The 23966-nt window shown below is 40.2% G+C and overlaps 1 long non-coding RNA gene across 2 annotated transcripts; it reads right to left on the reverse strand.

The window, feature by feature from the left end:
- Nucleotides 1–6: 6 nt before the first annotated feature.
- On the reverse strand, nucleotides 7–23288 carry LOC119515442. 2 transcript variants are annotated; one of them, XR_005213047.1, is made up of 3 exons: nucleotides 22668–23288; nucleotides 1282–1401; nucleotides 7–68 (listed from the first exon to the last, which is right to left on the reverse strand). It is a non-coding gene; the product is annotated as an uncharacterized LOC119515442 (long non-coding RNA). The 2 variants fall into 2 exon arrangements; XR_005213046.1 differs by having other exon boundaries at nucleotides 22729–23282.
- Between the last annotated feature and the right edge of the window lie 678 nt (nucleotides 23289–23966).

Genomic DNA, 23966 nt, shown 5'->3' on the forward strand with positions numbered 1-23966 from the left:
AAGCATCCTTTTGTCTGCATCTCCCAGTGTCTCCAAGCATCTTGGTCTGTGTTGGCTCTCAGCTTCTCCTGGGGGCAATATTTTGATATAGGAAATGTTGTATTACTCTTGCAGGCTTGATATTCAGGGTGGATTGTAAACTAAAAATTTTTGTGAGATTTAAAAGATTAAGATTATTTTGATCACATTATATACAGATTTAAAGATGTGGTTATCACAAGTCTGTTATGAAGGAAAACTACTGCATAAAATAACTAACAGAATAAATATTTTGCATCAGTTTGGATCATCATGTGTAAAGAAAAGCTTGTACATATGTGTTCATAGCAGAATTATTCATAATAGCTAAAAAAATTTACAACCCAATCAAATGATGAATGGGTAAACAACATTTGATATATGCATACAATGGAATATTATTGGGCAATTAAAAGGAATGAAATACTGATACATGCTACAACATGGATAAACCTCGAAAATATTGGTAGAAGTGAAAGAAGCCACAAAAGACCACAGATTGTGTGATTCCATTCATATGAAATGCCCAAAATAGGCAAATATAAAGAGAAAGTAGTTTGGAGATTTCCCAGGGCTGAGGGGAAAGTGGGGAAATGGGATGGGTTGATGGCTAAAGGAGATTGGTAGATTTGAGGATGATGAAAGTGTTCGAAAATTGATTGTGGTGATGGTTGCACAACTCTGTAAATATACTAAAAATGCATCAAATTATATACTTTCAATGGATAAAGGGTATGGTAGGTGACAATAAAGCTGTTACAAAAAAGAGAAATCGCATTTTAAACTGTGGTATATTTACACATTGGAATACTCTACAACAATGAGAATGGACCAACTACAAGTACACACCAAACATGGATGAATCTCACAAACATAATGCTGAATGAAAGAAGCTGAGTGCACAATAGCACATCCTGTATGATTTGGCTTATATAAAGTTCATAAACAGGCAAAACTAATCTCTGTTAATAAAAATCAGGCCAATGGTAACCCTTAAGTGGGGTGTGACTAGCAGGGGACTTTAAGGGGCTTGTGGGGGACCAGTGATACTTTGGATCTTGGTCTGGGAGTTCATTACATGTGTACTCAATTTTTGAAACTTCCGTACACTTATCATATGTGTACTTTTGTGTACGTATGTTACATTGCAATAAAGCATTTATAGAACATTTTTTAAATATAGGATAGGGTATTTTCATGTCCTATTCTTCCCATAACTCTTTACCACAAATTTAGCAGCTTAAAACAATACAAATTCATTACCTTACAGTACTGGAGGTCAGAAGTCTGAAAAGGGTCTCACTGGGATAAATTCAAGATGCTGGCAGGGTTGGGTTCCCTCTGAAGGCTCCAGAAGAGAGTATGAGATGTGGGTGCCCTTTCCTACAAAAGATAAATGTTGCTGCTGCATGATTGCAACAGATGAAAATTTCAGATTGGAACTTGTGCTGGGGAGCTGCTGTATGCTGCTCAGAAGAACACAGAGGGGCTCACCTACCTCAAAAGAGGTGATGGAGTCACCTCCACCCACCTCAGACTCAGCAAGGGTCTGAAGCCAACCCAAGGTGTAGTCCTTGCTGGGGCAGGCTCCTCCTCAGCAGCGCAATGGGGTCCCCATCATAGGACCTGGTGCTCCCTGATTTGAGAATCTACCCCAACCCTGGGTCCGACCCCAATTAACAAAGCAGAGAGTGGAGTGTCCAGAGACAATGGGGCACCCAGCTGGCGCGAGGACCCACCTGCAGCTTTTGTAGCATGTCAGGGGTCCCAGGAAAGGTGACACCTCGTTTTTAGCAGAGGTGAGTAACCTATGGAAGACCAGAGCATATTGCACAGAAGCATTGTCCTATCGGCACACTTAGGCTGGGCCCAGTTTGTTATCCTATTTTAAACAATTGAGGCAAATCCCTTACTGGAACCCCTGGTGTCTTAGTTTTGGTTCCCCAAGAAGCAGTCCCTGAAACAAGGGTTTGGGAGCACGTGGTTGTTAAAGGAACTCTAAGTGGACCTTCAGACCCTGGGTTAAAAAATGTTTCTGGGCAAAGGAGGTGCACAAGGAGGATGCCCTACAGGGATGCAATTGGACTTCAGGTGTGTGCAATTTGGAGAACAAGATTCACAGGAAATGGGAAGAGAAAAAGACATCAAACAGTTTCGGACAAATTTCCTTCTGCCTTGATGTTCCAGTAAGCCACTAGAACAGATCTCACCTGACAATTGCCACTTCCCTTATCTTTTTTGGACTATAAATTCCCAATGCCCTTCTAACACGTTGGAACACCTGCTTTTACCTGGTGTTGCCCAGTTCACAAACTGCTATGTTTTTAATAAAGCTTTCTTCTCTCTATTTGCAGAAGCAGTTCTTCTGACATGGTTCATTTGGGAGGTGATTCCAGGTGATGACAGTGGGAAGGGAGGCTGGCAAGGGTGACACTGTGGGAAACCAGGGCTCGGTCTGACAAAGGACCGTGGAAAGGCTGTGCAGTTTACTCCAGAGTTATCCCCCAGGAGGCATGAGGGAGCTGGGCTATGTGCACATCAATGTCCTCAACTGCTCTGGGAGGCTGGTCCCAATCTCCTGGCCTGTCCTGCACACAAGGGCAGAGCAAGCTCTGGCAGTCAGAGAAAGCCCTGGACAGGGACATTGGTGCTGGAGGACAGGAACTGCTAGTAACAGCCTCTGGGCTGTGGGCACGTCCCCAACAGTGTCGGCTATGCGTTGATACCGAAAGTCATTTCCCAGTCCAAGATTTACCTGAGTCTAAAAGTATCTGCCTTCTTAAAGCTTTGATAGTTGTGCCACTTTGAATGTATTATGTCCCCCGAAACACCATTATCTTTGATTTAATCTTGTGTGGGCAGACGTATCAGTGTTGATTAGATTGTAATTCTTTGAGTGTTTCTGTGGAGATGCATGCCAACCAACTGTAGGTGATGACTCTGATTGGACAATTTCCATGGAGGTGTTACCCCACACATTCAGGGTGCGTCTAAATTAAATCACTGGAGCCATATAAATGAGTTGACAAACAGAAGGAACTCAGTGCAGCTGAGAGTGACATTTTGAAGAGGCACTACAGCCAAGAGGGACACTTTGAAGAATGCACAGAAGTTTGAGAAGGGGGTTTCCCCTAACTCAGATGGCTCAGAAGGCCATTCAAGAAGAGTTCAGCTGTTTGGTACTTATAGTTTTCCAGCTTTGGCAATAAATACCTACACATTCAATACAGAACATTCTGCATTGTTCACAATTCCCACATGCTGCAGCTTCTGAACACTCCACATTAACTCTTACTTTCTGCCGCCACCCCCTTTGCACAGCACCCATTACCTGTTGTGGTGGTTGCTATTGGTGATTATGGACGTGATGATAGTTGAGGATCCTGCAACTAGTGAGACTCATAAGAAAACAGAAAACTCCATGCAGATTAATCCTGAGAAAATGTCTGCCTTTCTTCGTTCCTTCCCCCAGCCCCTTTCTGTGGTGTTGATCCTAACTTTATCCCTATCACAAAGCCATGCAATAACCTGGCTCCCTTCATTTCCAGCCCTGGCTTTGCACTGGGATTTATTATGAACCCTCTGGTTTAGAGACTTTAAACAGTCTATAAGCTCAGCCAGGCTCGAGCCCAGCCAGTCTGGAAAGCCTGCTAAATGAAGCATGGCAAAGGTACTCTCATTTAGTGGTGTCTGTTGACAGCTGGGACAATGATGGACCTATCCCAATTGCAGAAGCAGGGCATTTATATAGTAATGCGCCTCATCCCCTCTCTCATTCTCTCATTCTCTCATTCTCTCTCTCTCTCCTCTCAGCCTCACAGTCCAACATCAAAAATCCCACTTCTCTGCAACAATTATTCCAGCAGCTGAACCAAAACCCCAGGTTTCAAGAAGCACTTAGAAAAAAGCATCTTCAGGCATGGATATGACAAAGCCATGGATGTAGGCTGGTGCCATGTGTTTCCTGGGCTGAGAGTGAAGTGGCATCACTGAGGGATGACCCAGGGGAGCCCATTATCCCAGCCTTAAATGACACATGCAACTGAGCATCCGGAGCCTTCCAAGTTCATTATGGAAGAGATGAAAACAGATCTTTAGATTATCAATTTTTAATTGGCCTAATGAAACCATATATGCCCCTGCCCATTAGGGTTGACTTGGTAATGATTCCTGCTTACGGTTGCCCTTGAAATTGGAAAAGACCTGCTATGAAGATGTAAGAGGAAAATGTCTAAAAGTTAAATCAGAGCACTCTGGTTCCCTTTGCCCAGCAGTGTGTAGTGGTATCTCTTTGTGGTTTTAGTTTGCATTTCCCTGATGATGAACAACATTGGACATCTTTTCATGAGCTTATTGTCCATATGAATATATTCTTTAATGTCATGTCTATTCAAATTTTTGCCCATATTTTATAGCAATGTGTCTTATTATTGAGTTGTAAGAGATTATATATTTGACATATATATCTTTAATATTCTGGATATAAATTCTGGATACAAGTCTTTTGTCTGATATATATGTGTCGAAAATATTTTCTCATGCTGTGGATTGCCTTTTTGCTTCTTTGGTGATGTCTTTTAAAGAGCAATTTTTAAAAATTTTGATTCAATCCAAGCTACCCAGTTTTTCTCCTTGGGTTGTGTGTGTGTGTGTGTGTGTGTGTGTTCTAAGCAACCTTTGCTTACGCAACATTCACAAAGATCTTTTCTTGTCTTACTGTATAAGTTTTATAGTTTTAGGTTTTACATTTATGTCAATTATCTATTTTGAGTTACTTTCTATGATAGTGACAGGTAATGGTCAAGGTTCATTTTTTTCATATGGATATCCAGTTGATCCAGCCTGATTTGTTGAAAAGATTGTCCTTTCTTCACTGAGTTGCCTTGGCAACTTTGTCAAAAAACAGTTGACTGTTTATGTCTGAGTCTATTTCCAGATGTCTATTCTATTCCATTGATCTATATGTTTTACATTTTCATTAATATAAAATGGTCTTGATCATTGAAGTTTGGAGTTTAATAAAAGTGAGTTTTGAAACCTTCCTGGATGTCATTATCATTTTCCCCAAACTCTTCTACACATATTACAGTAGATTGACTCATACACCCTAACAAAAGACATGTTAATATTAATTGGCATTCCTGTGGGTGTGAACTCATTTGTACATAGGACCCCACCCTTTAAAGATGTATTATCAGTTAAGGTGTGGACTCATTTGTTAACAGGATCTTTAAAGATTCTATTTAGGTGTGGCCACACTGAATCCATATGCCTGGAGCCTGATAAAGAGGAGTCAGAAGAGGTAGAAGCTACCAACTCAGGAGAAAGCACGGCCTTACCTTCAAAATCATAAGCCAACAAATCCTTGTTGTTTAAGTCAAACCATTGTGTGGTGTTTGTCTTAGCAGCTCTAGCAAACTATGATACATAAAGATCTCAGTGTTCTCACCCTCTCCTCTAACTGACTGACACTACCTCAGCATGCCATCCTGCAAGAATCTTTGATCTCCCCTCAAATATCAAAATGTACCTTTCCAGTATTCTGTCCCCTGAAAGCCCTGCTGTACATGAGGGGTAAGATTAACTGTGATAATGACTGAAAATGGTTTTCCCTCTCATTTGATATATTTATTCTTTTCAATATAGGGCCTTCTAAAAGCAGTCTCTTAACACAAAGATTTAGCTTTTATGATGTTAACTTCAGAAACCAAAATAGGCTTTTATAATAAAGGGCCGCATTTGGTGATCAGTGTACTACTTGGCTCCTCATAAATCAGTGCTCCTTACACCATGGTACTTTTAGTAATAGTTATGTGAGAGAGGCTTTCAGATCATATCTATATATTGTGTTTAAATATTAACAGTTTTATGTATTTTGGACTATGTATTTTTGCTTAACACTGGTATACTTTATTTAACGAAAAAAATAGTTACTTTAAAGAATATCGCTTTGATGATAATGGTACATGTATACAGCAAAATAATATAAGTGTGACCTGCCAATTGCTAAAGTTTGAGTAAGACTGACTTAAATGAAGCCAGATATTCACCCATGCATTCGGCTAGGCTAGGAAGAGTGAGGTTAAGATTGCTTACATCTTCCTACAAGGTGCAAAGATGCCCTCAGCACTCCCCCACACCCCCTTTCTCTGCCTGGTGCTCCCGTCCCCCAGCTGGTGATTCACCTGCTTTGGGTTTGGGCAGTCGTGGTGCACTCACGCTCCAGAGCTCCCCTGGGATCAGGCTGGGGCTGGTCCTGAGCAGGCCTCACCTCTAACCCTGCCTGAGCCTGCTTTCCCTCAGACCCTGACAAAGGTCACCTGACAGCATCCCCTAAGCAAAGGAATCCCTATTTCAGACTCTGCTTCTAGGGACTCTGTCCTAAGACACAGGATTAAACAATTCGGCCCTGGAAAGGAGAGAAAATGGCATATGCCTTCCTTCCTGGATCTCTATTAACAACCTGACCTACTTCATTATTTTTTTTCGTTCCCTGTTTGGTCATTATGAGAGTGGATGGGTCCTTTAGGGAGTTACTGTCCGTAATGATGAACACTAACTTCTCTTTTGGTCCCGTACCTAACATATATTTCCTTCTCTTCATTTCATCTTCTTCAAGCCCAGCTCTGATAGGATGAACACTGCTGGGTTTTTAAGGCATAGACCAACCCATTTACGCTTTTCTGCTTCCTTCCTGTCCTGTGCACAGCACACTAATTTGCCATTCGTGAAAATTCTTCCTGGATCATTAAATTCTATGAAAAGAAGGTTTCCCTTAGGTAGGGTGCTTTTGAAGTTAAGGGAAGAGCTCCATTAAATTTCCTCTTTGTAAATCTGGGGCTGAAAGAGTTCTTTTTTACTCATTATAGCCATTATTTTCTTCTGGTCCTTAAACATATCAGGGGTTTTCAAAAAAAAGGGAAGCATTTTATTTATCAAAACTTCCATAATATAAAAATATTTAAATTTCAGGCAAGGTCAACTGAAAAGCCATTGGATAAAACAGCTTAGAGAAGTCTGCATCATACTCCAGCTCAAGCAATTTTTATTTCCTTGAAAAGATTTATCTTCTACATCATTTAATTTTTATTCCTATCATTCCCAGGTTGTTTGACCTGAATAAATCTTTCCTTGCCTTATATTATCCTTTTAAACTTTTCAAAAAATGTATTGAGGTATAACATGCATGCAGTAAAATGTACAAATCTCAGGGGTACCCACTTGATGAAATTTTGCATGTATCTACCCTTGTGTAATCATCACCCAAATCAAGATGTAAGAAATTACCAGTAGGCTGAAAGGCTCTCTCCTTTGCCCTCTCAGCCAATACCTCCCACAACCACCTATTATTCTGACTGCTGTCACCACAGGTTAGTTTGTCTCTACTTCCAATTCATCTTGATGGGATAAGAAGATTGGTACATTTTTATGTGTGGTTTATTTTCCTGAGAATTTTGTCTTTGACAAGTATCCATCCTGCTGCCTATATATACTATCTGCTTTTTTCCATTGCTGTTCAGTACTCCATTACATGAATATAGCACCATGTGATCAGCAATTCCACTGTTGATGGACTTTGGGTTTTTTTATAAACTGTGCCGCAATGAGCACTCTTTACATATATTTTAGCAGACATATGTACTCACATCTATTCACATAATACTATGTTTGAATGAAGAGAAGTTCTTTGTTTTAATAGTCAGATTTGTCATTAGTTTCATTTATGGTTAGTGCTTTTAAAATTCAGTTTAAGAAATCATTGCCTATTACAAGATTATGAAGAAGTTCTCCTATGCTTTCTTCTAGAGCTGTATTGTCCAATATGGTAGCCATAGTCTCATGTGACTATTGAGCACTTAAAATATGGCTAGTTGGAACTCAGATGGGCTATATGTATAAAAGACACATTGAATTTTGTAAATATAGTTTAAGGGAATAATATAAAATAGCTCATTAAGAATTTTTATATTGATCAAATATTGGATGATAATGTTTATGATATATATAAAATATATAATTAAAATTAATTTCACCTGTTTCTTTTTACTTTTTAAAATGTTGTATGCACAAAACTATAGTAATAAAGAAAATGTGGTAATGGTAAAAAAAAATATGGATATATAGATCAATGAAATAGAATTCAGAATCCAAAGACAAATCCTCACATTAACAGTCAATTTATTTTCAACAAGGGTTCCCAGGCAATTCAATGGGAAAAATACTACTCTTCAACCAATGGTGTTGGGTCAACTGGATATCCACTTGGAAAAGAATGAACTTGGACCGTTTCTTCATACCATATGCAAAAGTTAGCTCAAAATGAATCATAGACCTAAATGTTAGAGCTAAAACTATAATAGTTTTAGAAGAAAATACTGGAGTAAATCTTTGTAGCCTTGGGTTAGGCAAAGCCTTCTGAGCACACTTAGATAAGTACGAGTGACGTGGAAAATCCATCAAAATTGAAACCTTTTTGCTTCAAAGGACACCATCAAGAAAATGAAAAGGCAATCGCAGAATGGGAGAAAATATTTGCAAATCATATTCCTGATAAGGTACTTGTAACAAGAATATGTAAAGATCTCCTACAACTTAACAATAAAAGACAAATAATACAATTAAAAATTGGCCAATATATACATGAAAACATGCTCAGCATCATTTGCCATCAGGGAAATGAAAATCAAAACCTCAATGTGATACCACTTCACACATACTAAGATGGCAATAATCAAAAAGAAAGATAATGGCAAGAGTCAGCAAGGATATAGAGATTCAAACACTGATACATTGCTGATGGAAATGTAAAATTATGCAGACCTCAAATGGTTAAGCATAGAGTTTCCATATGACCCCACAATTCAACTCCTAAGTATATGCTCAAGAGAAATACAAACAAATGTCCGTACATCAACTTGTTCATTAATGTTCATAGCAGCATTAGTCATCACAGGCAAACTGTGGATCAACCCAAGTGTCCATCAGCTTATGAACGGATAAACAAAATGTGGTATATCCATGCAAAGGAATGAAGTTCTGATGCATGCTACAACATGGATGAAGCTTGAAAACATTAAGTGAAAGAAAACAGACACAAAAGACCATATATTGTATGATTTCATTTATATGCAATTTCCAGAATAGACACATCTACAGAGACAGAAGTAGATCTGTGGTTGCTTAGGGCAAATGGGGAGTGACTGCTGTTTGTAGAGAGATTTTGGAGATGATGAAAATGTTCTAAAATTCATTGTGATGATGGCGGCACAATTCTGTGAATATACTAAAAGCCATTGAATTGTACACTTTAAATGGGTGAATTATATGGCATGTGCATTATACTTCAACAAAGCTGTTAAAAAGGGGGCTTCCATTATATTTCTATTTGGAACAAATGGCTTTACCTTACTCATCTTTGTCTATGATCCACTTGGAACTGATTTTTTCTTATGGTGTGAGGTAAAAATCAAGGTTCATTGTTTTTCATATGGATATCCAGTTGACAGGGAACATTTATTGAACACTTTAATGAATGCATATTCATTATATATAAATATATGCTAGTCAATTTTCTGATTCTTCTATTTTGCTAACCTAGAGCTTTAAAAATATTTTTAAAAGTAAATCACATTAACTTCTTCATAGTTAAATGTTTGTCCAAACTCCTTATTATAAGTATGAGAAGGGGAATTACTAGATCTGAGGTTATGTATTTTTTTTTCAAGTCTTTTTATATCTATAATCAAACTTTAGACAAAAGAAATACCATTTACAGCTGACATGCAGTATTTGCAAGTCAGTTTCAAAGATGCCTTATTAAAATGAACACCTCATTTCAGATGGATGCACATGGCTATAGAGGAAGGAAGGACACAATATTGAGACATATCTGGTTTTGGATCAAATTGAATCCCACCCTTAACACATGGAAGTTTGGTAATTTCCACCTAGTTTCCTAATCTCTCTGATGACTATTTTCTCAAGTGTAAAATGTAACTAGTCCCTGCTGCCCTTGGTCATTCTAAAGATAAAATAATACCAAACATGCCATGCCCTTTGACAAAATTGGGCATGTTTTAAAATCTCAATAAATTGACACTATGGTTTATTATTATTATAGACTCTAGTCATTCTTCTGTTGTTGGGATTTTAGATTATTCCCAGTTTTTCACTACTAGAAATAGCAGTATGGCATACATCTGTGTTCATAAATGTTTGGTTGCAGGTTTCAGTATTTTTACAAGCTCAAGTTCTTGAAGTGGCAAAAGATTATGAACATTTTTAAAGCCCAGACATATATTGTCAAATTGTATTCTAGAAATTTGAACCATTTTACACTTCCACCACCTGGATGTAAGAAGGCCTATTTCAATAAACCTTTACCAACAGGATAAAAAAAAGTGGCTGTTTTAATTACAATTTTAATTTCTTTGATTACTAGAGAAGCTGCACAGTTTTGTTTTTAATTTTCTTAGGCCATGATATTTTAACTTTTGAGAAGTGTTTGTTTTTGTCCTTTGTCCTTCTGCTATTAGAGTATTAGTTTTACATACACATTTTCAAGTCTCTCACCATTGTGATTTTGTTCATTTTTATTAAGTCAAATTCTATTTACTGTGATTTCTACTATTACATTTTTATAAGGGTTATTTTTTGTATAATACACAAGTAGTGCAAGTAATATATAAGCACTCTAAAAAATCAGACAATTTAAGAAAGTATAAAAGGATATTTCACAATCACCCCACATCTCACCACTTAGAAATAAACACTGTCAACATGCATGCATGCATACAGGCATGTCTGTATGCATATATCCATATAAATGATGAATGATAGATAAATAGATACAAATAATTTTATAAAGATGTTATCCCTATAATGCTACATTAAAATAATGGGCTTTTAATTGAAATTTAATTACATTTAACTATATGGGGGGGTGGACAAGGCAGAAAACTGCATTGAAATCAAGGAATATTGAACTCCAGATAAATGTTTCTTCACCACAGGCCATTAATTGCCAGAAGAGCCATCTGAAATCAATGTGTTAGATTGGGGCTACTTTAAGATGTTAGGTATTTTTTAGCTTTATGTTTCAAATCTAGACAGGTTTTGAAACATAAGGAAACTAGTATATCCTTTTCAAACTCCTCTCTTAATTTTTGTTATTTATGGTATTATGTTTACTATGCAAAGAAGTTTTATGCTCAAAATTATAGTTGTTTCTTTTTTATCTTGTTTCTAAAGTGTAGCGGGTTCAATGATCATATGGAAAGCTCTCCAAGATATAATGCCAGATGAGAAAAGCAAAGTGGAGGGCAATATGCACAGTAATGTCCTATTCATAAAGATAAGGTCTGGAAATATATACAGACATCATTTGTGGTTGGTAACACTGGGAAGTAAACTGAGTACTAGAATGGGTGGGTGGGAGACTCAATTTTCATTGAATCTCATGCTATTCTATTTTAACTTTGCTTGAAATAGAAATTCATGGTATGGCTAAAGAGCTGATGGTGAGATTATTCTACAATATTTTCAGTGAATAAAAAAGAAACACAGCATGAAGAGGCAGGCTTCTTGTTTAAGATTTGTACATTGACTTATTTTTTTTTTATGGTCAGTGAACAGGTTTGTGAATGTCCTAACCTAACTTCATTAATTTTATGATCATTTTATGTCTAAAAGAAAGCAACAAATATGAAGGAAGGGTTTATATTGCACATTTACATATAACCAACAGCTGCAAAAGGAGATCTCTGGTAAAAGCAAAAAGGGCTACCAATTCTTCCCTTTGCGATGTGGCTTTGTAGCTCCTCCCATCAAAAAAGTGAAGTCTGTCTCATCCTTTGATGAATCTGAGGGGCCTTGTTTTCTGCATTCTATTTGGCCAACACAATGCAGCAGAAGTGCTGGTGTGCCAACTCCTAGCCTAGGCTCCAAGAGGCCTTGTGCACGTCTAGCCTCCTCCTGGAACCCAGGTGAACAAGCCCAGGCTATCTGCATGGATGATGAGACTCATGACCCATTTGCCCCCATCACTCCATCTTCAGACAGTCAATCCAGGAAGCTGAGCCATCGGATAACTGGCGGGAGAAAGGACCCCATGTCAAGACCAGCACCACTGCCCAGCTATGCCCAACCCAAATTGTTGACCCCCAGAATTGAGTGCTAAATGAACACTTATTGTTTCCACTAAGTTTGGGGATGTTTCACTGTGAGGCAAAATCATACTGATACAAGACCATAGGGATGTGTAATTTTATCCTATGCTGTCTCTTATCTTAGCAGTTCATTCACCCAAAATAAAATGGGCATCTGTGACATGTCAAGCATTGAGTAAGGTCGTATGTTGCCATCCTTTCCCTCAAAGAGCTGGTCATCCAGTTGATACCTCATAGCATCATGGCCAAGTATAAGGATTCTGGATTTAGACTGTATAGGCTCGGGTTTGCCTCTGTTGTATACTTTGGGAAAGTTTCCTAAGCTTTCAGTGCCTCAGATTTTTCATCAGTAAGATGGAACTAGTAATAGCACTTACATTGCTGGGTTGTTATGAGGATTAAACGGGTTGATATTTACCGAGCACTTAAGGCAGTGAATGGTAATTAAATTAAAAATGTTAGTTCCTAAAAGTGGGAGAGTTTCTTTTTTTTTCCTAGATGAACCAGAAGCTGACTTCCAACCTAGAGGGAGGAACTACTCCTCACTACTGCTCAGAAAGGGTCTATGGATGGGTAATTACTAATAAGTGTCCTAAGAGGCTCTTTACTTATGGTGCACCCATTCCCAAGCTACTTTGAGCGTTGACAGTTTACAGCTCATCGTTGCACTCCTTATCCTGAGAATTGCCCTGGATCCACAGGATGGGGCTCACTGGGAGATGCCCGGAGACAGTGCCCTCCTGGGAGCAGCCTGCTGCTGACTGAGAAGAGGGCAAGCAAGGCCTTTGCCTTAAAGTGGGATCTCATCTCTGGTGCCTTTCATGCTCCAGAGCTCACCATGGGATCAGGCTGGATGTAAACTTCAGCTAAACCCACATCGTTGCTTAGCTCCTTCCCCTGCCCTATCTTACTTTCCACATCCTACTTCTTCTATGAGCATTCCCCCAATAAACTACGTGCAATAGAAATCCCCAACACAGGCTCTGCTTCTAAGGAACCCAACCTGAAATAAGTACGAAATGTTATTTTCTGACCTTGCATCAGCAGCCTGTCAGGGAAGTTCAGAATGATTTAGCAAACCAAATTTAACAGTGACAAGATAATAATACACTAATTACAGCAGCTAATTGGAGGAGATGCTCTTCGCAAGACCACTGGAGAGAGGAATGAAATGCAATGCAAATGCAACCACCCTGTCTTCCCATCTGCCTGTCTCAGTGTTAGACTCTGTTGCACAAAGTCCCCATCCTCTCAGACCAAACCAGTGGGAAGGCTGCGCCTGTGAGGATTGTCAGCGGACTCTTGCCTTGGCTCAAATTGGCAGCCCACTTCTTGACAGCGGACAGTGAGCTCGTGTCTGACAATTTTGTCTCTGCAGAGTATATCGGGCAGGGTCTTTTCCCTAGTCAAAACTTGAATGACAACAGGGTGCCTGATCTTATTAGTTTCCTTGATGCTAGTTGCTTTCTCATTTATCAACCATTTATAATTCACAAGTTCTGCGAGGTGGACACATCAAAAGATCACTCAGTATCAGCTATCAGGCAAGCTGCAGCTTTTTTGGAGGGGGGGAAGAGGGGGTGCTCTAGGGCAGTATTTCTCACTCCAGTGAGCATAGATGTTACCCAGAGATCTTATTAAAGTGCAAATTTCTGGGCCCCACCCACTTCAAAGTTGAAATGCAAACCCACTCCAGGGGGCAGAGGAGAACCCCCCCGCCCCCCTACGCCAGAGCTCTGTTATTCCAATGCCCACAAAAATGATCAGATAACACCTTGGAGGGCTGGAGCAATGGAAATCTACTTTTGATTTTAATGTAACTAACTTAACTAAAATGTCTGCTTTTGTAGGTTTGGAATGGAACCCCAGAACGTGCATTTACAACGAGCCCCCAGGTGATGCCACATTTGAGTAGTGTGGTAGTGTCCTAGGGCTACCCTAACAAATGATCATAAACTGGTGGCTTGAAACAATAGAAATTTATTCTCTCACAGCTCTGGGGCCAGAAATGAATGGGTCAACAGGGCTGCACCTGAAGGCTCTCGGGGAGGGCCCTTCCTTGCCTCTTTCAGCTTCTGGTGGCTTCAGGTGAACCTTGGCTTGTGCCAGAGTAACTCCAGCCTCTGCTTCTGTTTTCACATGGCTTTCCTCCCTGTCTCTCTGTCTTCCTCTTCCCACCTCTTTGTCACTGAATTCAGGGCCCACCCTAATCCAGAATGATTTCAGCTCAAGATCCTGAACTTGATTACTTCTGCAAAGACTCTTTTCCCAAATAAAGTCATTTTCAAAGGTTTCTGATGGACATATCTACACTACAAGTAGCCAGATAGAAAGGAAATCTCATTTTTGCAAGTATAGGTCTCCGACTTCCCTCTGGTCTCCTTTCCCCTGGACTTTTCTTTCATGGAAGTGAGGGCTCTGGGACTGATACATAGAAAAAGTAGGAGAGGGGCAATTTATTCATTTATTGATTAACTTTTATGAACCAGGCACTGTTCATTATTCTGTCAATGAATGAAAGAGGCAAAGTGCCTGTTCTCAGGGATCTGGCATTCCGGTGGGGAAGGTAGACAGCAAACGGGTGAAGAGGACGTCTATCAGTGGAAATAAGGGCTATGTGGGCAAGTAAGGCAGGGAAAGGAATGGAGAGTGAAGGACTAGGGATTCTAGTTTAGATAGATTGGTTAGGGAAGACGTCTCTGTTGAAGTGACATTTGAGCAGAGGCTTATGTGACCTGAAGGGAAAAGTCAGGTAGATATCTGGGGGAAGAAAGTTTCAGACAGAGCCAAAAGCACGTGCCAAGGCCCTCAGCAAGAGAGTGTTCAACACTCAGCGAAGAGACCGGCTGGGAGGGACTGGAGTAAGTGACGGAAAAAGTGATAGAGTTGAGCTCAGAAAGGGATCAGGTGGCCAGATTCAGAGGATATTAAAATTTTACTTTGCGTGTGTTGGGATGTCAGTGGAGGGCCTGGGACAGTGTAGGAGATGATATGACTTCTGTTTGAAAACAATCACTCGGCTTTTTGTGTACAGACTGTAAGGGAACAAGGGCTAAACAAAGAAGGAGCAATTACGAATCTTTCGCCATTGATGTTGCTACACATTCAGGTCCAAGTGGCGAAGGGCAGAGGTGACAAGAGTCTAGATAAATCCCGTCAGTAAAAGCAGCAGGTTTTTCTGATGGATTAGATGTGAGAAGTACAAGGAAGTCAGGGACATCTCTAAAGATTTTGACCTAAGACCCTGGAAGAATGGACTTGCCATTTACTTTGCAGAGATGGAAGGAAAATAAAAAATTTAATTTTGGCAATGTTTAGTTTGAGATGGCTGTTTAGCTCTCCAAGTGAAGACACTGAAAGGGAAATAGGAAAGAATAAGACTAAATTGGGGGGTGGGGAAGTTGGGCCTGAGGATGCAATTCTGGGAACCTTCAAAAGACAACGGGCCAGAAGTGGATCAAATGAGAAGTGAGTATTAGTAGCAAAGCTGTCCACAAATGAGCTCTGGGAAATTCCTACATTTAGTAGTCGGAGACATAAGACAACTAGAGCAAAGGAGACTGAGAGGCTTAGGGGGAGAACAATTAAGAGTGGTGTCTCATAAGTGAAGTGAAGTGATGAGGAGGAGTTGGTGTAGCCAAATGACGTGACATAATTACAATATCCTTAGATAAAAATCAACAATCTAGAGCTCTCCAACAACATTGTGTTTTCTCTAATTTTAGGAAAATGAATTAAAAAAATGCATCAGTAAGAGTAAAGAGATATGAAGGGTTTTGTACAAAACAAACAAAAACAAAAAAGCACAACTCTGTGCGTGACTTGACATATATTGCAGCCTAAATCCTACATTTCTTATATTTATTGTCACCGTATTATGCAAGAATTGGCATTCAGAAGGATGATTCTGGGCCACCATGTGTACATAAATGAACAAAGATTTAATTATTTGCCCAAAATAGAGTCACGCATTTTAGAAAAGATGTTAAATAATAAATGCTGGCATTTTAAGAAGGGGTTTAAGCAATCTAATCATGATAATGTGGCAGAATTGGATGAGAAGACATGAGTGAATAAAGATTAGATGCTTCTAGAATTCTTGTCTTCCAATTCTTTCCATCCCTTTTCTAATGTCAATATTTTTTTTCTTTATCACTTCAAAGTTAACTGGAGAAAGGAGGATTTTGAGGTCAGCAATCCATATCAACATAGAGAGACAAACATTTTTTTCTTCCTATCATATGCAATTTCTTTACCTTCCTCGTCCGGTGGTGGTATGAGCTAGAAACCAGAGAGTCATACATCATGGATGGTACAAGTACTTCAGGATACTGTCTGGACAACAGAAGAGTTAATAAAAATAGACTGTAACAGCAGCCAATATTTATAGCTATTTATTGGGGTAGTGTTACTCTTGACTGAAGCCCTGGCTACCGCAGTACTATGCCTCTCCTCTTCTCTCCTCCAGAAAAAAAAAACATTTCTGTTTATCTGGCTCCTCTATTCCTCTCACTGAAGGAATCCTATTGCCCAATCCAGTGTCCAGCTAGATTCAAGCTTCCACACCACAGCTCTTAATGAGGCTCTCCTCACACCCTCACATAGTCCTGTTACCACCTGGCACCGTCTCTCCACTTCCCACCATCACCCCACAGTCCCTGGGTCCATTTTCCACCTAATCTCACTGCATACCCAATGATGCCATCTTGCCTGCAACTCTCTCTTTTTTTTTTTTTCCCATAACACATAAGGAAAAATATAAATACCCAAACCCCTAACACCAGAGACTTGTAAAGCTCTTATGCTTTCATCTCAGGTGACCAAGTCATCCCTGCTTCACTACAGGATGGCTTCCACAGGGTCACAACCTCCTCTGGCCTGTTTTAGGATAAAGACATGGCAGAGACCACAGAAGAGGGAATGGAATTCAGCAAGAAGCTGAGGATAGAAAGGCAAGGATGTGGGCAAGGGGAAGAAGGAAATGGGCCACTTCTGTTGGGTTTTTTAAGAAGGGCGTATTCAGGAAAAGGTAGTCATGGGTCATACTTTTTGTCTTTGGATGTAAAGACACAAACCAACTCTGCCATGACGATCTACAGAATCTTTATAGATTCCCCTATCTGTCCTGACTATACATTTTCTTATAACTAGATGACAAAAGAGGGCAAAGGTAAAGTGAGGATTCAGAGGGACAGGGTATTTATCTTCATTAAACATTCTGAGAAATGTGGGCCTAAAGATAAATACATGCTATGAATACTAATACAGAGAAAATGAAAGAGCAGCAGCATCAAGTTACTATTTACATGCTTTATCTCACGCTCAGTCAGCACTTTGCTGGAATCCATCTGTCCTTGGTGTTTACAGGAGGATAATTAGTTTTTTAAACATTTTGAAGGTATCAGAAGAAAAAAACTCAAAAAATGAGTCCAGGTGGATGGGCATGGAGTCTTTAAGCCCAGAGCACACTTTGCAATGCATTTGTTCACGGAACGTGCATTTACCAGCGATAGATTGTCGACTCTCCAGTACCTGCCATGTTTTTTTCCTCCCCACCCCATCTTCCTGCCCTTTTTCTCCTTTGTGCAGATTTCTCTACAATCAGAATTTTCTCTGATGCCCCATCATATCCCCCTTTGTCCCTCTCACCCACCAGGGGCATCTTTCGCAAAGATCAGAGTGGCCTAGAAGAGGGGGGTAAGTTCCCAGGCATGGTGGGGCAGGAAGGTGGTATGATGTGGGACCTGAGGTGTGGCCGCTTTCTGGGCAGTGAAGCTTGTAGGCAGCCTTTGAGTTTTGGTTGTGGGCTTTCCAGGAAGGGCAGGGAGATGCAAATCTCTATCTCAGAACCCACTGCACAATTGATGCTCACTGAGATACAAATGGCCTCTGCTGGATTTCTCCATGGTCTCCTTCTCTTTCCACCCTTGACTTGCATTTTTTTCTCTTTCCTATTTTCTCCCATGCCTACTAATTCTCATTCTTCATTTGTAAAGTGAAAATAACCATGCCAGTCTCTCAGGGTTCTTAGGAGATGCAAGTGAATGATTATATGAAAATGTTTTGTAAACTGTAAAATATAATGCCTTGGTTGGTAGATATTTTTATCATTATTATTAGATGGTAAAGAAGAGTGTGCACTAGGTTTGTAAGTCATTTAGAAAGAGAAAGTGGAGCTGAATCCAGAAAGGTTGTAGATAATAGTAGTAATGACTTGAAAAGGAAGCACAGACAGGTGAACACATTTTGGGGAACCCCTTCTCATAGAAAATCTCCAATCCTGTAACAGTCCTTTTCCTCCCAGATACAGCCTCATTCATGGCTAGGATCTGTGTTTATATTTCAAACAAGGTAAATGGAAACTTGGCACTTACAAATTACTTTCCTCAATATCTCCAGCCAACTGACCTGGTCGAAAATAAAAACAGCAAGGGCTGAATTATCTGATTCAATACTCCACACAGAACAGGTAAATATTCAAATGGAAGCTAAGCATTTTGTTGGACACTCAGGCTGAACTAGGGCAAGAATGGATGTTTGCATTATCTGCCTTCCTGATTATCTGTCTTATGGTGGCCTTTGGGGTGGGTAACCTCACTGATTCAGCCTTGTCAAAACCGATCCTGCCAAATGCTTCAGCCAAACATGCAGACCCCTAACTGTTCAGACAGTGGTGCTGGGCTTTTATTTTAGCTTCCACTTTCGAGATTCATTTCTCATGCTAGAGTGTGATAAGATTTGCTTTATACCCTGTGTGCTGGCAAACTTCTTCTTGCCATATAGATTATCATGTCAGGTTATTGGAGGATCCTTTGAGGGAGATATCTGTAAACTTATTTTGCAGATTGGAAAACCAAGGCTCATAAATTTGGCTGAAGGTTAGTTGTCTGGTAAGTGACAGAGCTGGAGTTCCAATGCACATCTTTGGACTCCAAAAACAGTGTTCCTTTTACTTTACCTAATAGCTATTGTTACCACTAGTCACTGCAACTGCCACCCCCCAGTGGAAGATCCACTGACCCTCTACATCCCTTGATTCTTTGGCTGGCCTGACCGCACAGATATCCATATACATTCTACCCCCGCTTTGATCTTTTCATCATAATATACTTCTCCACCTTTCCAATCTTCCACTACCCAACACCCTTGCTCCTTACTTCTTCCTTGAGCTTTTCAGGGATCCACTTAGTAGGAGTGCCATCCCACAATGTAAGGGTAAATTTGTGTGTACAAGTCTTGGTTCTCAACTAACTGTGCATTTCTTACTGGAAGAAATCGCCTTATATATTATCTGTCACCCATACCAGTTATCCTAATATCATGCACAAAATTTACACTCAAATTCTGTTTTTTAAAGACAAAATAACAGAATTAATATATGAGGGAAGAAAACACTTTTGAATCAAAAGTGACGATAGGTGCTAGTTGGCATGGGGTATGTTTCCACACATGGCCTTCTACTGCACACCTTTGCTTGCTCATGATAGAAAAAGTCTTATTTCCCATTGCTTCAAATGCATTACTTATAATTCTCATTGGCCTTGTGGTAGAGCTGCTAATTGTCCAATCTTTCCAAAAGGAAGTATGTGCAACAATGCACCTTGGGAAAGTATGAATGTTATACCTCATTTCCACAAGGAAATGTGAATGATTATTGTAATTACCTTTCAGGAACTAGCAGAAAATTGGAACTGTGTCTACACAGAATTAGGCAAGGTAGACATTTCACAATTTGATTTGTATGTGCTGCTGGGCAACTTCTTAGGGCTGGGTTACCTGGATTGTTTGCCATTCATCCCTTTCTTCATTCTTGCTACATGCCAGACTCTGAACCAACTGCAGGGATATGGTAGTGAACAGACAGAGCTCACATTTCATGAAAGGGGTAGAGCGGGGATCTGACCTACATGGAGGATCTAGTGACCCACCCACCTCCTAATGCCTGCTGTGAGGGGATCAGGTCAGAGGGGAGATTTTCAGCAAAATTCTGTCTTCAGAGCTGCTGTCTCCAGTCATAAACATCAGTACCCCAATAACAAAGTTTTATTTTCTCCAGCTTTTGACTTCAAAACACTTCGCCACATGGGGATATTTAGCATCCAAAGTACAGGCTTTCTCACTTCAAAGAAAACATGATTATCTCCAAGCTAAACGTCTTTAGCTGGTCCAGGTGTGTGGTATATGTATGTGTGTGCTTGTGCATGTGTGTGCCTGTGTGTGTGTACATGTGTGTGTTGGAGGAAGGAATGGTTAAGTCACAAAGTCCTAGGCTGGTTAGGGGAAGAGCTGGAATTAAACCCCAACTTCTGGTTCTACACTCTTTCTGGATGCTGTCTTAGGTTGGACCCCTCATCATCCATTTAAATACAATTTGCACTTTAATATAGCTTTTGAGGGCCTACTATGATCCATTGTCACACAATAAAGTCTTTATATAAACATTTACCACCCATAGCATGTCTGTTATCTTTAACACCCAAGATGTGTCTTCTACTTTGAAAACAAGATGCCACTTTATAGATTTTCTGTCACCAGCGGTTGCTAGGTTTCTAGGTCCGTCCCTGATGCCCTTGCCAACCTTCAAAAAAACAGAATTAAACTAATTCAGTTATCTGCCAGGAGATCAACCACTTTGCAATTTGTAAGACCATAATATTTCTTTTCTTTCTGCAGCCCACATTCCCTCCCAACTTCATGCACAGGAGGCACTAAGAAAATAAGGAAATAAAACTAGAATTACCTGAGCATTGCTATGTTGTTGATAGTCTGCTGGCTACTTCCTCACATTTACATTCAATCCCCACAAGAACTCTGTGAGGTAAATATCATGGACAGTCCTATTTTGTATTTGTGGAAATACAGGCCCAGAGAATCTGAATTATGTACTCATGGCTTGTCTGACTCCCATACCCACCCTTCCTTACCCCAGCCCACCCCAGTTCCCCAAATGTCTCAGTAGGTTTGACAGCCTGACAGAGCTAGATCCCAAATGTTGCTGTGAGTAGGTGAGGGTATGATTGAATTTCAAACCAGACCTGAAAAATTTCCAGATTACACATAGCTTTAATTTAGCCATGTCTCATCTCTTGTCTAACAGCGTGCATGACTAACCTTGTAAACCAGGATGAAATTATATTGGGTGAGACTGCGTAGGCCTATAAATTGATTCTTTTGTGCCCTGTGAAGAACGCATTTAATCACTTTCATGATTTACTATTCTGACATACCTGCTCTCTCTCTTACTCCTAGGGTTGTAGGGAGAGCCTGTTTGGAAGTCCCAAAGGTGCAAGCATCTTGGGCCATATTGGTTTAAGGCTCCACAAATAACAGACACTAACAACCACCAACTGCAGGGCTTAGGTGATGGTGTGAAGTGCACTCTGTGGTGCTCTCTCTGTCCAAACCTTGGAGTACAACTGAGACGAGAGTCTTACGGAACAGAGTGAAGGTGAAAATCACAGAATTCAGTAGCCCTCTCAGGCAGTGTTACTTCAGGTGTCATCCAAGGACAAGCGGCAGCCTCACCTGGGGGTTTGTTAAAAAAGGAGACTTTTCAGGTCCACCCTAGACCCACCACATCACAATCTGTGAGGAGGATGCTGAAATGTCTTTTCCAAAGCCTGTGGGATGATTCTGATGCTCACTAAAGTTTGAGAACCCTGCTCCAAATTGTCAACAACAAATGAGATAGTGAGCCTAACACTGGTATGATGATGATCTAGTGATCCACCCACCTCCTAATGCCTAAAGCCCAAATGGAGAGGAGCATGGAGTGCCATCATGCAGGCACACTTCTGCAAGATCTTATGCAAAATTGCAAACACTCTTCTGAGAGTTCAAGGAATTGTGGTGGTGAGTGTGTGACCATCTTATGTGAAACAGCGAGCCAAGGCCATCACTGGGAATCATTCCCTAGTGAGTGACTCTCAGAGAGAGAAGCCATGATCCCTGTTACCATGTGGCCTCCAGACTAGCAGCTTTGCTTGTGTGGTGGTTTACCTTGGCTTATATATGAAGTGCTTAGTATAATGTTTGGCACAAGTAAGTGCTCAAGAAATTCTAAAATTAGTAGTGATGATACAGTAAGTTGTAACAGTATTAGTAAGGCAGAAGTTGTTGGTTATGTGGCATTTGAAACAGATGGCAATTTCTAAAGTAAAAACCGTTAGTTTTCCACAATGGGAAATCAAACAGGGAGAGATGACTCTGTCCTATACAGACACTTCTCTCTCGTTTCTTCCATAAGGGCCACCATAAAAACAGATTGTCAGGGAGTTGTTAAGGGTGATTGCTTTAAGTAACCAAAGGAAAGTAATTTGTGAATTGTAACAGGAAATGTGATGCTGTTTCTCGAATCCAGTTCTGAGGCTGAAGGTAAGAGTGACACCATGAAAGGAGAAGGAAGAAAGGAAAAAAGTGGACATGTATTAAGTGCACACACTAAGTCACATGCTCACTGCTTTACATTTTCATGGTTCTTACCTTGGAGTTTATGGTGAGGACATTATTACCCTCAGATTCCTCTGGAAGGAAATAGAGATACCTGTTAATGAAGACAGTTGCTCACGGTCCCACAGGTAGTAGGTACCAGGGGCACAATTTGACCCAGGTCTGTGCCCAAAGGCTGCATGCTTTTCACCACCATCTCCTCTCCTTCCTGCTCTCACTTGCTGTCCCCATCAATGATGCCATCTTAGATTAGTAATGAGCTACATGAACAACAGCACCTGAAACAGGTTAAGAGGACATCATAATTGGAAATTGATCCACTGTGGCCAATGGAAGGAAGAAAAGCAAAAGGAATGGAAAGGGAAATGAAAGACCCAAGTGGTAGACTACAAGTGGGAAATGAGTTTTCTATGGCCATTCACCTGGGCCCATCTTTGTGCATTGTCCGTGCCAGAGAATAGGGAAATGTAATCACTTCACAGCTCTGATACCAAGAGCATCAACCCTCTGCCAAATGGAGCGGAACATGGAGTGCCATCATGCAGGCACACTTCTGCAAGATCTTATGCAAAATTGCAAACACTCTTCTGAGAGTTAAAGCAATTGTGGTGGTGCGTGTGTGACCATCTTATGTGAAACAGTGAGCCAAGGCCATCACTAGGAATCATTTCCTAGTGAGTGACTCTCACAGAGAGAACCTGTCTGTGACAGAATCTACTGAATGAAACCAGCTTAACAAAATGACTTCAAAAGTGGCTGGTGCTTCCTGACTCAGTCCACCACCCTAAGGAGCTTGCAAAAAGTTGAGATGATGAATTTTTGCAATCCTGCTTGGTTTGACCTAGAAATGAAAGAGAAATGTTAAACTATGGGGATTGAGGTCATTGTGCCCACTCATTTTGCACCAAGGACTCTTGGTTGAACTTTCTTCCTCAGTGGATATGAGAATGGAAGTCCGTGAGGGTTATTTTGTAATGCTCAGAAACAGTATATTTCCAACTACTTCCAATTTGCAGAGTTGCAATGGATACAGGATTACTGTGCCTTTATTTTGACCTTGACCTAAACAAGACGATGTAGAAACTAGAGAAAATTGAAAGAAAAAAAAATGGGTCAGATTCCTGTCATCTGGAATAAATGAACAAATGGCTTCCCCAATACTGTGAAAAATGTTATCAAACTTCCTCAAAGGGTTTGAGTTTCACTTTAAGTTGAAGTTGTGTGATGCATCTAAATTCAAAACTATTTTCTTTCTTCCAGGCACAGGACTGCTGCAGAAACTTAGAATGACATAAATGTACAATAGTCATTTGTTTCCCTGTTTTCATCATC

This window comes from Choloepus didactylus, chromosome 19 (genome assembly GCF_015220235.1).
Source record: "Choloepus didactylus isolate mChoDid1 chromosome 19, mChoDid1.pri, whole genome shotgun sequence".
Lineage (NCBI taxonomy): Eukaryota > Metazoa > Chordata > Mammalia > Pilosa > Megalonychidae > Choloepus > Choloepus didactylus.